Genomic DNA, 17,793 nt, shown 5'->3' with positions numbered 1-17,793 from the left:
AAGGAAGAAAAATAAAAAAAAATAAAAAAAAAGGGAAAAGCCACATTCTTATGAAGTGTGTGGACACTCTTGTATTAAAAAATCAGATTTAGCGACACATGAGAACTCACACTGGGGAAAAGCCTCTAAGTACAGGCCAATAAGTGTCCTGTGCGTCATGACTAAGTTGCTGGAATCTGTGTTAAATAGAAAAGTAATCAACCATCTCAGCAAAAATAACCTTCTTAGTGCCACACAATATGGTTTCCGTTCTGCTAGATCTACAGCAAATGTGCTTAGTTATATCTCATAGGATTAGCGAATCTCTCGACAGAGGCAACCTTTCTAGGGCAATTGCTCTTTACATATCAAAGGCCTTTGATAGGGTATGGCATAAAGGTTTACTTCACAAGGTCTCCAGCTATGGTATAGCTGGAAATATCTTCTCAATTATTAAATCATTTCTCTCTGATAGGTTCATAAGAGTAGTAGTTGATGGGCAAAAATCAGAAGCTCACAGTATAAATTCTGGAGTCCCTCAGGGGTCCATCCTGGGCCCAACTCTTTTCCTGATCTACATTAATGATCTTCCAAATCACATCCTTACATCATTTGTAGACATTTTTGCTGACGACACTACCATCTATGGTAGCACATCTAAGACAGTAAACGACCAAGTTCTCTCCGATTCTCTCTCCTCTGATCTTGATCACGTTGTACAATGGGGAAAGGAGTGGCTGGTTACTTTTAATGCATCTAAAACCAAGCTTTTATCTTTACATCATCAACGTTCTGATCCCCATCTGGCATCAATTAAAATGAATGGCTCTCGTCTTGTGGAGGCCTCAAGTTTCGACAGGCCTCTGGGCTTGACCTTTACTCCTGATCTTAAATGGAATACGTAAATCAAATCTGTTGCCTAAGCCGCTGGAAAAATGGTCGGATCCTTCTATCGATCCAGTAGATATCTCACTGCTGATGCTATTCTCTCTATATATAAGAGCCAGATACGTCCAAGGATGGAATACTGTTGCCACATATGGGCAGGAGCTGCTAGAAAAGACTTGTCCTTCCTTGATAGGGTTCAAAATAGACTTCGTGGCCTGGTGGGAGATGTCCTTTTCTTTTCGCTCCAACCTCTATCTCACAGAAGAGATGTTTCGAGTTTGTCTCTTATGTATCGTTATTTTCATGGAAAGTGTTCTATGGTCCCCCCTCGCCAAACTTTCACAAGAAACACTAGACTAGCTGAAAATATTATCAATAATTTTCCCCACTCTTTATCTGTGCCTAAACCTAAACATAGATTCCATGATCAAAGCTTCTTTCTTAGAACTGAACGCCTGTGGAATTGTCTTCCGTTTTCCTACTTTCCAGCTGTCTATAATATGGTTGTCTTCAAGTCCAACGTGAACAAGTTTCTGATGAGCCGTTCCACTTAAGTTAACAAATTTACCGAACTTCCATTACTATTGATTACTATACTGTCCTTCTGACTACTCTACACTCTTTAACCGTTATCATCGAGTGGCCGATCGGACTTGATAAGTGGTGACGCCTATGTAAAAAAAATTGATCTTTTATTTATGTACAATTATAAACGAAGCAATGTTTTTTCACACAGTGTAAACATTTTTGTTCTTGTAAATTATGTGAAAATAAAAATCATTGATGAAACGCAGATAACGTGTTCATATGAGCATTTCCAATAAGACAAAAGAGTGCAGGAAAGTTCTTAATAACTTTATAAGTGCTATATACACAGCAACTTTATCAGTGTTATATATACACTGATGCCTGGCTCTAATGGCTCTTAAGTTTTTAACTCCAATTTAATGAGGAAATACTCATTGTAGTTGGTCAAATCAGGGCTTACTAACAAATTTGCTTTTAAAAATAGTTTGTCTCCAAGCAAATGGCCAGGATTTGCTACTAATTGCTTGAGAGTCCAAGACGCATTATTATATTGTACCCAGTTCTATTACAATGTCCGCCACAACAAAGTATTAATTAAGCAGAAGCTCTGTGGTAATATGCAATTTGACGGATTCGAACATGAAAATTATCGATAACATCTAACGGAAACATGACAGCCACCCCACGTCTCCGTCGCTGCCGCCACCACTGCCGTCACCAGCACATCACCAACAAAACCAACGATTGTATTGAACCCCATAAAATGTTTGAAGTACACTTTTTCGTTTGTCGTTGTTTCCATGCGCTAATTTTCTAATGCACACAAATACGTTTCACACGCATATAATTTTATAATGAATTTGCCCTGAGAGATCTTTTGATCAACAAACCAAAAACACATTCTTCATTCATTCACTCTTGTTATTATATACACATTCCACAAATAACTTTTTCGAATCTATTCATCAATTTTATTTCTTTTTAAATAAGAGTATTTGATTTAAATAAAATATAAGGTTTCGGTGAACCTTGAGCGTCATTTTTTTTTCTTAGAATACAATAACTTAATGCATTCAAATTCCAATCAGTTTAAATATTGAGGTATGTCCAAAACTTGTCTAATAGATTTCAACCGTTATTTTTATCATGTAACAATAGCAAATATAATAACAATATCATATATAATAACAATATCATATATAATAGCAACATCAAATATGATAAAAATATCAAATATAATAACAATATCAAATATGATGACAATATAAAATATAATGACAATATCAAATATAATAACAATATAAAATATGATAACAATAGCAAATATAATAACAATATAAAATACGATGACAATATCAAATAAGATAACAATATCAAATAGAATAATCACAATATCAAATATGATAACAATATCAAATAGAATAATAACAATATCAAATATGATAACAATATCAAATATGATGACAATATAAAATATGATGACAATATAAAATATAATAAAAATATGAAATATGATAACAATATCAAATATAATAACAATATCAAATATGATTACAATATCAAATATAATAACAATATCATATATAATAACAACATCAAATATGATAACAATATCAAATATGATAACAATATCAAATAGAATAACAATATCAAATATGATAAAAATATCAAATATAATAACAATATCAAATATGATAACAATATAAAATATAATAACAATATCAAATATGATAACAATATCAAATAGATTAAATTATCAAATATGATAACAATATCAAATATAATAACAATATCAAATGTAATAACAATATCAAATATAATAACAATATCAAATATGATAACAATATTAGATATGATAACACTATCAAATATGATGACAATGTCAAATATAATAACAATATCAAATATGATGACAATATCAAATATAATACCAATATCAAATATGATAACAATATCAAATATGATAACAATATCAAATATAATGAAAATATCAAATATGATAACAATATCAAATATAATACCAATATCAAATATGATGAAAATATCAAATATGATAACAATATCAAATATAATAACAATATCAAATATCATAACAATATCAAATATAATAACAATATCAAATATCATAACAATATCAAATATAATACCAATATCAAATATAATAACAATATCAAATATAATAACAATATCAAATATGATAACAATATCAAATATGATAAAAATATCAAATATAATAACAATATCAAATATGATTACAATATAAAATATAATAACAATATCAAATATTATAACAATATCAAATAGAATAACATTATCAAATATGATAACAATATCAAATATAATACCAATATCAAATATAATAACAATATCAAATATAATAACAATATCAAATATAATACCAATATCAAATATGATAACAATATCAAATATAATAACAATATCAAATATGATGACAATATCAAATATGATAACAATATCAAAATATCAAATATGATAACAATATCAAATATAATAACAATATATAATATGATGACAATATTAAATATAATTACAATGTCAAATATGATAACAATATCAAATATAATAACAATATCAAATGTAATAACAATATCAAATATAATAACAATATCAAATATGATAACAATATTAGATATGATAACACTATCAAATATGATGACAATGTCAAATATAATAACAATATCAAATATGATGACAATATCAAATATAATACCAATATCAAATATGATAACAATATCAAATATGATAACAATATCAAATATAATGAAAATATCAAATATGATAACAATATCAAATATAATACCAATATCAAATATGATGAAAATATCAAATATGATAACAATATCAAATATAATAACAATATCAAATATCATAACAATATCAAATATAATAACAATATCAAATATCATAACAATATCAAATATAATACCAATATCAAATATAATAACAATATCAAATATAATAACAATATCAAATATGATAACAATATCAAATATGATAAAAATATCAAATATAATAACAATATCAAATATGATTACAATATAAAATATAATAACAATATCAAATATTATAACAATATCAAATAGAATAACATTATCAAATATGATAACAATATCAAATATAATACCAATATCAAATATAATAACAATATCAAATATAATAACAATATCAAATATGATAACAATATTAAATATGATAACAATATCAAATATGATGGCAATATCAAATATAATAACAATATCAAATATGATAACAATATCAAATATAATACCAATATCAAATATGATAACAATATCAAATATAATAACAATATCAAATATGACGACAATATCAAATATGATAACAATATCAAATATAATACCAATATCAAATATGATGACAATATCAAATATGATAACAATATCAAAATATCAAATATGATAACAATATCAAATATAATAACAATATATAATATGATGACAATATTAAATATAATTACAATGTCAAATATGATAACAATATCAAATATAATAACAATATCAAAATATGATAACAATATCAAATATGATAACAATATCAAATATGATAACAATATCAAAATATCAAATATGATAACAATATCAAAATATGATAACAATATCAAATATGATAACAATAGCAAATATTATGACAATATCAAATATGATAACAATACCAAATATGATAACAATATCAAATATGATAACAATATCAAATAAAATAATAACAATATCAAATAGATTAACATTAAAAAAAAAGGATTATTTATTAATTACTATTAAAATTTATGAATAATAAGACACAATTATACGTGAATAAACTAATTTTATTATCTGTTTACGTTTTCATCTTAAAATAACAAAATATGGACTCAGAAATTAAGTTTCACAAAACGCTTCACACGTTTAACGACGCTGGTAAACATAGAAATATTTCAATGTTTGTATTGATGAGCCTCACTAGGAACTTCGATATTTTATGCGTGTGTGTTACTTGTCGTGAGACGATTCAGTTCACATAGCATTTCAATGATTTAACAATTCATCAAACAGGCATAGGAATATTTCCTTTCCAAAATCTGGACAATATATCTGTTTAAAGTTTAATTATTTAAGTAAAGTCACCTATTTTAATGGTTGTAGGAAAATGTTTGATAAAATGTGTTGAATATGTTTTACAAAAATACTTTGACTCCCAAATGAAACAATCGGTCAATCGGTCATCAACTCACAAATCAACAATTTCAGTCATAAACAAATTTTGAATGTTAAATTACTGATATAAATATTAAATGAGGTTAGACTTTATTTACAAAATGTATTGCTACAGTTTCATTTAATTGTCTAGTTTTTAATATTTTTAACTCAGACAAATTCTTACATTCATGATGGACTCGTTTCACTTGTATCCCCGTACCGACAAATAACACCTCACCCAATTACTATCGTTGTCCCTAAATGCCAGAAAGTTTTCTATTCTAATAGTTTATTTCCTCGAACAGCTAGACTTTGGAATTCCCTTCCTGCTGCCTGCTTCCCTGGATGTTTTGATATGCAAAAGTTTAAATGTAACATAAACAAATATATTGTTAATCTTTCCTAAATGTGCCCCAAATAGTAGCTCCTTACGTCCAAGTGGCGATATGCTTTGCAAGGGGTGAACATAAGTAAAAAAAATTAAAATCTATATGACTTTCTTATAAGATGTGGGGTTTTTTTTTAAGTCTGATTCGCCATGAGATCATTTTTACCTATAAAAGTTGTCGATTTATCGAAAAATGTAAAGGTGTCTTACGTTGGCGTAACGGTGAACATTGACCCATTCCATAATATGACTCCTTGCAAGTCTAAGTTGTTTTCTATCTACTCAGAATTATTTTTCAAGCAAGAAATTTATTGAGATGACCAAATTATTTTATTTGGTGATAATTTCTTCGTTGTTGTTTATGTTCCGAAGGGGCAAATAACTCTAAAACAAAGATTTAAAAAAGTCGGTGTTCACATAATAATTCCAAATAAATTTAATTAAATATGTTACATATATAATTATTGTTTCAAGTCTATCAAATAACAATTTTAAATAGAGCACTTATAACAATTCTCTAGGTAGAAACAATAACTAAGACATCGCTATTTAATAAAATCGATTTTTCCTAATGTAATATTCAAATGAGATGATTTCTTTATTGTATCTAGTTAGCAAGAATAATACTATATATAGAAATAAATGAGCGAGTAAGTAAGGGATCTTTTTTATATATGAATCAAATTCTAAACAAACAAATATACAGGAATGCGAATTTATATATATATATATATATATATATATATATATATATATATATATTGGTAAATGACATAATTTGTAAGGACAGCAGTTTCCTGATCGTTTGTGTCAGGGCTATTTATGTAGCGAAGTGGCCCCCTCAAAATGCAACCTGTAGAAAAAGACAGTGTAATAATTTGATTAAATTGTTTGATGTATTCTCTGAAATATTATCTCTCATCTTCAAGTGTTGTCTTCCCCTTAACGCCAAGGTATTTAGGTAATTGATAGAGCAGATGGATGGCTCCTTTGTTCTGTTCTTGTTAGTGGTCTTGGTTATGTTGTTTGCACGTTTGGATTTAGTGATTAGCAAATTTATCGCAAGGAACAATTTAAATGTATGGGTATGGTTCATCAGTTTTTTGTTTTTAACATGTAATTATCTTACTCTATAGAAATAAATAAGACAGGTATTATATTTTAAGGGTAAGAAAATCAGCTTTATTTATTCGTTGGGAGGTATGTAGAAAGTGTTCGTTTTAGTGGCAGAAGAGAATGTTCGTGAATGTGTGAGAGAAAAGTCAGCGTGGAGAGAAATCAACAAACACGTGGTATAATGGGAAAGGAGTGGCTGGTTACTTTTAATGCATCTAAAATCAAGCATCTATCTTTATATCATCAACGCTCTGATCCCCATTTGGCATCAATTGAAATGAATGGCTCTCGTCTTGGGGAGGCCTCATGTTTTTACAAGCTTCTGGGCTTGACCTTTACTCCTGATCTGAAATGGAACACGTACATCAAATCTTTTGCCAAAGCCGCTGGTAAAATGGTGGAATACCTTTAACGATCCAGTAGATATCTCACTGCTGATGCAATTCTCTATCTATATAAGAGCTAACTTCGTCCAAGGATGGGGTATTGTTGCCACATCTGGGCAGGAGCTGCTTTAAAGGACTTATCCTGCCTTGATAAAGTTCAAAATCGACTTCGTAGCCTCGTAAGAGATGTCCTTTTCTCTTCCCTGCTACCTCTATTCTACAGAAATGATGTTGCGAGTTTGTCTTTGCTTTATCGTTAGTTTCATGACAACAAACAAGAGCAAGATAGCCAGCAACTAGATAAACTGAAGACCAGCTTAATGCTTGTCTCCCGCTTTTCATTGTATTTTCAAAGATTTTCGTGTTTTCTCATCCTTGTATTTACGTCAATACCAGGACGTGACTCGCTTCTCCGCAAGAGCATGCGGTGTATTTTAGTCTCCTATTCTTGTGATGCAAGCTCACACACAATTGCTATATTTCATACATGCTTTAAACGGCTGCTGCTGCTGCTATTAACTTCTCCAGCTAGCCAACCTCGGACTTTATCAGTTAATATCTTATATGTTTTATATAGAGCGATGTGATTCTCAATTGATTAACTGTGTATAATTGTGTTGGATCTATACTTGAGAGTCAAAATAACGAAAGGAATATTGTCTTGTCATAGACCTATTCATCATATATCTCTGCAGTATTTTCTAATATGACGTTTTCAAAGTTTTCAGCGAGTTTTTCGTTTGAGATTTGTATGGGAAGACTTTCATAGTTATCCTGCATCATTTCCATTTTCATACTTTTCAAGTATCCTTACTTTGGTCACTTGATATTCATGGCTTATTTCAATGAAGCATAGACTACATTCTCTTTGTGCTACACACAAGCTTTTCAAGAATATGAATTCTGCAAATTGTTAGTCATGCCGCAACACTTTATGAGCATTGGAATATTAAAACAATGGACAATAATATTCATATGTGCTTTAGCGGCTGCTGCTATCAACTTCTCTAGTCAACCGCGGATGTTGCTGATTGTCTTACAGGCGAAATCCAAATAAAAATATCTTAATAGATAGTCTGTTCGACATTAACATTCTAGTTTTTGTTTTTTCCCCGTATAGCTATCAACTTCTCTAGTCAACCGCGGATGTTGCTGATTATCTTACAGGCGAAATCCAAATAAAAATATCTTAATAGATAGTCTGTTCGACATTAACATTCTAGTTTTTGTTTTTTCCCCGTATAGCTATCAACTTCTCTAGTCAACCGCGGATGTTGTTGATTGTCTTACAGGCGAAATCCAAATAAAAATATCTTAATAGATAGTCTGTTCGACATTAACATTCTAGTTTTTGTTTTTTCCCCGTATAGCTATCAACTTCTCTAGTCAACCGCGGATGTTGCTGATTGTCTACCAGGCGAAATCCAAATAAAAATATCTTAATAGATAGTCTGTTCGACATTTACATTCTAGTTTTTTTTTTCCCCCGTATAGCTATCAACTTCTCTAGTCAACCGCGGGTGTTGCTGATTGTCTACCAGGCGAAATCCAAATAAAAATATCTTAATAGATAGTCTGTTCGACATTTACATTCTAGTTTTTTTTTTCCCCCGTATAGCTATCAACTTCTCTAGTCAACCGCGGGTGTTGCTGATTGTCTACCAGGCGAAATCCAAATAAAAATATCTTAATAGATAGTCTGTTCGACATTTACATTCTAGTTTTTTTTTTCCCCCGTATAGCTATCAACTTCTCTAGTCAACCGCGGATGTTGCTGATTGTCTACCAGGCGAAATCCAAATAAAAATATCTTAATAGATAGTCTGTTCGACATTAACATTCTAGTTTTTGTTTTTTCCCCGTATAGCTATCAACTTCTCTAGTCAACCGCGGATGTTGCTGATTATCTTACAGGCGAAATCCAAATAAAAATATCTTAATAGATAGTCTGTTCGACATTAACATTCTAGTTTTTGTTTTTTCCCCGTATAGCTATCAACTTCTCTAGTCAACCGCGGATGTTGCTGATTATCTTACAGGCGAAATCCAAATAAAAATATCTTAATAGATAGTCTGTTCGACATTAACATTCTAGTTTTTGTTTTTTCCCCGTATAGCTATCAACTTCTCTAGTCAACCGCGGATGTTGTTGATTGTCTTACAGGCGAAATCCAAATAAAAATATCTTAATAGATAGTCTGTTCGACATTAACATTCTAGTTTTTGTTTTTTCCCCGTATAGCTATCAACTTCTCTAGTCAACCGCGGATGTTGCTGATTGTCTACCAGGCGAAATCCAAATAAAAATATCTTAATAGATAGTCTGTTCGACATTTACATTCTAGTTTTTTTTTTCCCCCGTATAGCTATCAACTTCTCTAGTCAACCGCGGGTGTTGCTGATTGTCTACCAGGCGAAATCCAAATAAAAATATCTTAATAGATAGTCTGTTCGACATTTACATTCTAGTTTTTTTTTTCCCCCGTATAGCTATCAACTTCTCTAGTCAACCGCGGATGTTGCTGATTGTCTACCAGGCGAAATCCAAATAAAAATATCTTAATAGATAGTCTGTTCGACATTTACATTCTAGTTTTTTTTTTCCCCCGTATAGCTATCAACTTCTCTAGTCAACCGCGGGTGTTGCTGATTGTCTACCAGGCGAAATCCAAATAAAAATATCTTAATAGATAGTCTGTTCGACATTTACATTCTAGTTTTTTTTTTCCCCCGTATAGCTATCAACTTCTCTAGTCAACCGCGGATGTTGCTGATTGTCTACCAGGCGAAATCCAAATAAAAATATCTTAATAGATAGTCTGTTCGACATTTACATTCTAGTTTTTTTTCCCCCGTATAGCTATCAACTTCTCTAGTCAACCGCGGATGTTGCTGATTGTCTACCAGGCGAAATCCAAATAAAAATATCTTAATAGATAGTCTGTTCGACATTTACATTCTAGTTTTTTTCCCCCGTATAGCTATCAACTTCTCTAGTCAACCGCGGATGTTGCTGATTGTCTAACAGGCGAAATCCAAATAAAAATATCTTAATAGATAGTCTGTTCGACATTTACATTCTGGCTTTTGTTTTTTCCCCGTATAGCTATCAACTTCTCTAGTCAACCGCGGATGTTGCTGATTGTCTACCAGGCGAAATCCAAATAAAAATATCTTAATAGATAGTCTGTTCGACATTTGCATTCTAGTCCCCCCCCCCGTATAGCTATCAACTTCTCTAGTCAACCGCGAATGTTGCTGATTGTCTAACAGGCGAAATCCAAATAAAAATATCTTAATAGATAGTCTGTTCGACATTTACATTCTAGTTTCCCCCCCCCCGTATAGCTATCAACTTCTCTAGTCAACCGCGGATGTTGCTGATTGTCTACCAGGCGAAAACCAAATAAAAATATCTTAATAGATAGTCTGTTCGACATTTACATTCTAGTTTTTGTATTTTCCCCGTATAGCTATCAACTTCTCTAGTCAACCGCGGATGTTGCTGATTGTCTACCAGGCGAAATCCAAATAAAAATATCTTAATAGATAGTCTGTTCGACATTTACATTCTAGTTTTTTTTCCCCCGTATAGCTATCAACTTCTCTAGTCAACCGCGGATGTTGCTGATTGTCTAACAGGCCAAATCCAAATAAAAATATCTTAATAGATAGTCTGTTCGACATTTACATTCTAGTTCCCCCCCCCCCCCGTATAGCTATCAACTTCTCTAGTCAACCGCGAATGTTGCTGATTGTCTAACAGGCGAAATCCAAATAAAAATATCTTAATAGATAGTCTGTTCGACATTTACATTCTAGCTTTTGTTTTTTCCCCGTATAGCTATCAACTTCTCTAGTCAACCGCGGATGTTGCTGATTGTCTAACAGGCGAAATCCAAATAAAAATATCTTAATAGATAGTCTGTTCGACATTTACATTCTAGATTTTGTTTTTTCCCCGTATAGCTATCAACTTCTCTAGTCAACCGCGGATGTTGCTGATTGTCTACCAGGCGAAATCCAAATACAAATATCTTAATAGATAGTCTGTTCGACATTTACATTCTAGTTTTTTCCCCCCCCCCCGTATAGCTATCACCTTCTCTAGTCAACCGCGGATGTTGCTGATTGTCTACCAGGCGAAATCCAAATAAAAATATCTTAATAGATAGTCTGTTCGACATTTACATTCTAGTTTTTGTATTTTCCCCGTATAGCTATCAACTTCTCTAGTCAACCGCGGATGTTGCTGATTGTCTACCAGGCGAAATCCAAATAAAAATATCTTAATAGATAGTCTGTTCGACATTTACATTCTAGTTTTTGTTTTTCCCCCGTATAGCTATCAACTTCTCTAGTCAACCGCGGATGTTGCTGATTGTCTACCAGGCGAAATCCAAATAAAAATATCTTAATAGATAGTCTGTTCGACATTTACATTCTAGTTTTTTTTCCCCCCGTATAGCTATCACCTTCTCTAGTCAACACCGGATGTTGCTGATTGTCTACCAGGCGAAATCCAAATAAAAATATCTTAATAGATAGTCTGTTCGACATTTACATTCTAGTTTTTGTATTTTCCCCGTATAGCTATCAACTTCTCTAGTCAACCGCGGATGTTGCTGATTGTCTACCAGGCGAAATCCAAATAAAAATATCTTAATAGATAGTCTGTTCGACATTTACATTCTAGTTTTTGTATTTTCCCCGTATAGCTATCAACTTCTCTAGTCAACCGCGGATGTTGCTGATTGTCTACCAGGCGAAATCCAAATAAAAATATCTTAATAGATAGTCTGTTCGACATTTACATTCTAGTTTTTGTATTTTCCCCGTATAGCTATCAACTTCTCTAGTCAACCGCGGATGTTGCTGATTGTCTACCAGGCGAAATCCAAATAAAAATATCTTAATAGATAGTCTGTTCGACATTTACATTCTAGTTTTTTTTCCCCCGTATAGCTATCAACTTCTCTAGTCAACCGCGGATGTTGCTGATTGTCTAACAGGCGAAATCCAAATAAAAATATCTTAATAGATAGTCTGTTCGACATTTACATTCTAGTTCCCCCCCCCCCCCGTATAGCTATCAACTTCTCTAGTCAACCGCGAATGTTGCTGATTGTCTAACAGGCGAAATCCAAATAAAAATATCTTAATAGATAGTCTGTTCGACATTTACATTCTAGTTTCCCCCCCCCCGTATAGCTATCAACTTCTCTAGTCAACCGCGGATGTTGCTGATTGTCTAACAGGCGAAATCCAAATAAAAATATCTTAATAGATAGTCTGTTCGACATTTACATTCTAGTTTTTGTTTTTTTCCCCGTATAGCTATCAACTTCTCTAGTCAACCGCGGATGTTGCTGATTGTCTACCAGGCGAAATCCAAATAAAAATATCTTAATAGATAGTCTGTTCGACATTTACATTATAGTTTTTGTTTTTCCCCCGTATAGCTATCAACTTCTCTAGTCAACCGCGGATGTTGCTGATTGTCTACCAGGCGAAATCCAAATAAAAATATCTTAATAGATAGTCTGTTCGACATTTACATTCTAGTTTTTTTCCCCCCCGTATAGCTATCAACTTCTCTAGTCAACCGCGGATGTTGCTGATTGTCTACCAGGCGAAATCCAAATAAAAATATCTTAATAGATAGTCTGTTCGACATTTACATTCTAGTTTTTGTTTTTCCCCCGTATAGCTATCAACTTCTCTAGTCAACCGCGGATGTTGCTGATTGTCTACCAGGCGAAATCCAAATAAAAATATCTTAATAGATAGTCTGTTCGACATTTACATTCTAGTTTTTTTTCCCCCCCGTATAGCTATCAACTTCTCTAGTCAACCGCGGATGTTGCTGATTGTCTACCAGGCGAAATCCAAATAAAAATATCTTAATAGATAGTCTGTTCGACATTTACATTCTAGTTTTTGTTTTTCCCCCGTATAGCTATCAACTTCTCTAGTCAACCGCGGATGTTGCTGATTGTCTACCAGGCGAAATCCAAATAAAAATATCTTAATAGATAGTCTGTTCGACATTTACATTCTAGTTTTTTTCCCCCCCGTATAGCTATCAACTTCTCTAGTCAACCGCGGATGTTGCTGATTGTCTACCAGGCGAAATCCAAATAAAAATATCTTAATAGATAGTTTGTTCGACATTTACATTCTAGTTTTTGTTTTTTCCCCGTATAGGTATCAACTTCTCTAGTCAACCGCGGATGTTGCTGATTGTCTACCAGGCGAAATCCAAATGAAAATATCTTAATAGATAGTCTGTTCGACATTTACATTCTAGTTTTTGTATTTTCCCCGTATAGCTCTATTAAAGCCATTATCATTTGAAACAGAGACATTAATGAGCGCAGTTCTTTCAGGCTTTTTTTCATAAAACAATGTCTCTTTTATATATCTTTTCGCCTGTATGCTTTTGTAATATAACACTGTCAACTTTTTATTTGATTTTATCGGTGGTGGTTCATGTTCCCAGATGTTCAAATCTGCATCTCTCCACAAATCTTTCAAAGGATGTATTTACATACTGCGTTTAGCAGACAGTGTAAATACCATCTGCTAATAAGATCGGGTATCCAGATATTAGATATCTCAGGCCTTCATTCACTGTGGCAAAAGCTGTATTAGTCATTTCCTTGAAGTGCAGCCGTTTTTTTACATCCATTCGTAAGCTCTGATCTGGACTAGCTACACTGAGTCTTTCCTTATTAAATGAAAGTCTTCCACTTTAAGGTTATTGAAGTAAAGAACTGCCTCTTTTCTGGTTAAATACTTCCAGGACTTACCAACTACATTATATTCTTTCTATCCTTCATTTCAGTGGATTTCTTTCTTTTCCTTCCGCAGTCCATATCGCTGCTTTATCATATATCTCTGCAGTATTTTCAAAGGTTTCAGCACGCTTTCCGTTTTGGTTTTATATGGGTAGACTTTCACAGTTATCCGGAACCATTTCTATTTTCATAGCACGGGTCTACAACAACTGGCTGACGAGAATGATTCAAGAACTTCCCAGATCAACCTACAACAATCGCTTACACAACTGGATGACGAATATTCAGGCAATGACTCACTCTAAAAACAGCCATTTGAAAACAACATTTGACGATCAAAGGAATTGAAAATAAAATAACATATACTGGAAATTCGAAATATTTTTTCCTACACTCGGGGGAAATTCGAAGCGTCAAAAGTATTTATTTTCCAAAAGTTGTTGTGAAGAACGGGGAAAAAACTATTTGTCAATGTTGAAAAAAACAACAACATTCGAGCGTAAAAATCCACAAACATGGAATAAAGAGGAATTTGGAAAAGGACAATAATTCTTGCTGAAAAAAGGATTTTACAAAGTGTAAAATGTTTTTGACTTGTGATGCGGGGGTATGAGACGAATGAATTCGCCAATCATTTTTATAACCGACGACTGTGCTAAAACAACCAATGAAAACGTCGCAAAATTATTATAAAAATTGTCTAATTTTGGATTCAATCAGTTCGCCATTTGCTACGTCATGGACCGCATTTAATTCTTCGCCGCCATCTTGGTTACTGATCTGAACTACGCCGCCATCTTTACAATGTTTCAAAACTTAAGAGGTTATGCGATGCGCCCAGCAACCGTCTTTTCTTTGACGGATCGGAATCTAAATTCGAATTGTGGCAGGTAAAATCTCTGGGATATCTAAGGATTCGAAAACTACACAAAGTCATACAATCTCCAACAGAGAATCCAAACGACCCCGAATTTCTCGAAAAAAAACGCGACTGTTTTTGCAGAACTGATTTAATGTTTAGACGTTAGAAGTCTGTCTCTGGTTATAAGAGACGCATTGGAAGATGGGAGGAAAGCGTTGAACATATTACGAGAACATTATTTATCAAAAGGGAAACCGAAAATAATATCCCTATATACAGAATTAACCTCTTTGAAACGTAACGAGGATGAAACGATTACCGATTACGTCATAAGGCCAGAAACAACCGCCAATGCCTTAAAACTTTCAGGTGAAATAATAAGCGATAGCTTGTTGATATCAATGACCCTCAAGGGACTTCCAGCCGATTTTAAACCATTTACAACTGTTATAACTCAGAAAGACAACCCCCTAAATTTCAGCGAATTTAAAGTGGCATTGCGCAGTTACGAAGAGACTAATCGTATGCTCGTGGACAATAATAATTCCAGCAATATTGTGAAGACACCACCAAATTACGCACCTCACCGCAACGTATTCTCCAAAAGTAATTTTCCCAAGAAAAAGAATAAAATTATCTGCTATAATTGTGGACGACCCAACCACAAAAGTTTCCAATGTCGATATAAACGCTCTAAAATGGACGCCGTAAAAAAACGTTGAGAACTTGGAGGAAGAACATACATTTCTATTCACATGTAACTTTGACAATACCACAAACAGTAAAAATCTCCTTGTAGACTGTGGTGCTATAGCACACGTTATCACCAAGGAATCTGATTTTATTAATTTTGATTCAAACTTTAATCCTCTAAGTCATTTTGTCGAACTTGCCGACGGGAGTCAAATAAATGATATAGTCTTGAAAAGAGGCGATACTAAAATATCCCTAAAAAATAATAAAGGCAAAATCTGTAACTGTATTTTAAAAGATGCTCTGTTCATACCTACATTTAAGCAAGACATATTTTCCGTGCAGGCTGCAATTAAACAAGGCGCGAATATAAAGGTTGGCCAAAACAAGTCAGCCCGATGGGGAGAAATAATCTAAGGTACGTTTTGAACTTTATTGAGGATTTTTCCAGTTTAATTATGGTTTATTTTCTAAAAAACAAATCCGACACTATCATCGCCACTAAGAAATATTTAGCTGATGTTGCCCCGTACGGTTCAGTAAAATGTATTCGCTCAGACATGGGACTGAATTTATTAGTAAAGACTTTGAACTTCTATTAATTAATCACCGTATTAAACACGAGAAATCGGCACCGCACTCCACCTTCCAAAATGGCACAGCTGAAAGGGCATGCCGAACCCTTTTTGAGATGACAAGATGCCTACTTATCGAATCAAAATTAGCGCATAGTTTATGGACATAAGCTTTAATGGCAACAGCATATATCAGAAATAGATCGTTCAATAAGAGGCTAGGAAAAACGCCGTATGAAGCGTTTTGTGGTGTAAAACCTAAAATGAATAGAATGCATCTATTTGGTTCTGATTGTTTTGCATTTATAGAAAACACCAGTGAACTAAATACTAAAAGCGAAAAAGGTATTTTCATAGGTTACGATAAAAACAGTCCAGCATATTTAATCTACTTCCCAGCCCAAAATGCCATAAAAAGGGTTAGATGTGTAAAATTCAATGATACATTAAATTTAAAAAATGGCGATCCAGTAGATGAAAAACATGAAGAAATATTACCTAACATCTTAATCGATCACAATGAAAATATTAATAACGACGACAATTACAGTAGAACTACTTACGAAAATATTAACCAGACACTATAAGGGAGCGAAAAAGGCCAGACTTCTTAAAAATTGAAAAGATACATGACTATGCAGGGGATTACTGTTATTCGTTGAACAGCGCACCGGAAAGTTATAATGAGGCGATTAATTAAAAAAATCTCCAAGAATGGGAAAAAGCTATGGTATCCGAATTGAAAGCTTTATCTGAAAATAACACATACGAAATAGTGGCAAAACCAACCGATAAAAATATAATTTCTTCCCGCTGGGTTTTTTTTCCAAAAAAATCACAGCTTCTGGCAGTGAAACTTTTAAAGCAAGATTTGTAGCGAAGGGTTTCTCATAAATTCCTGGAGTGGAATATTGTGCAACATCTTCACCAACGACAAATTTAACGACAATTAGAATTTTATTACAACTTGCCACTCAATATAATTTAAAAATACATCAAATAGATGTAAAAAATGCTTATTTAAATGCCCCGATTGACTGTGAAATCTACATTTACCCTCGAGAGGGATTTAAAATGAAAAATAAAGATTGGGTGTGGAAATTAAATAAATCGTTATATGAACTAAAACAAAGTGCACACAATTGGAATTTAACACTCCATAATTATTTAATAGAACAGGAATTCAAGCAATGTCCCGTAGATGCGTGCATGTATACCAAAAATGTAGGTAATAAATTGTTTATTTATGTTTTTTTGGGTTGACAATATATTACTTGCCTCAAACTGTGACATTAAAAGATGTTAAAAATGAATTAAGTAAAAAAATTTAAAATGGCCGATCTTGGACGACTGTCATGGTTCCTCGG

This window comes from Euprymna scolopes, chromosome 27 (genome assembly GCF_053919585.1).
Source record: "Euprymna scolopes isolate OS-2025 chromosome 27, ASM5391958v1, whole genome shotgun sequence".
NCBI classification, from domain to species: domain Eukaryota; kingdom Metazoa; phylum Mollusca; class Cephalopoda; order Sepiida; family Sepiolidae; genus Euprymna; species Euprymna scolopes.
Note: the sequence above shows the minus strand (reverse complement) of the source record.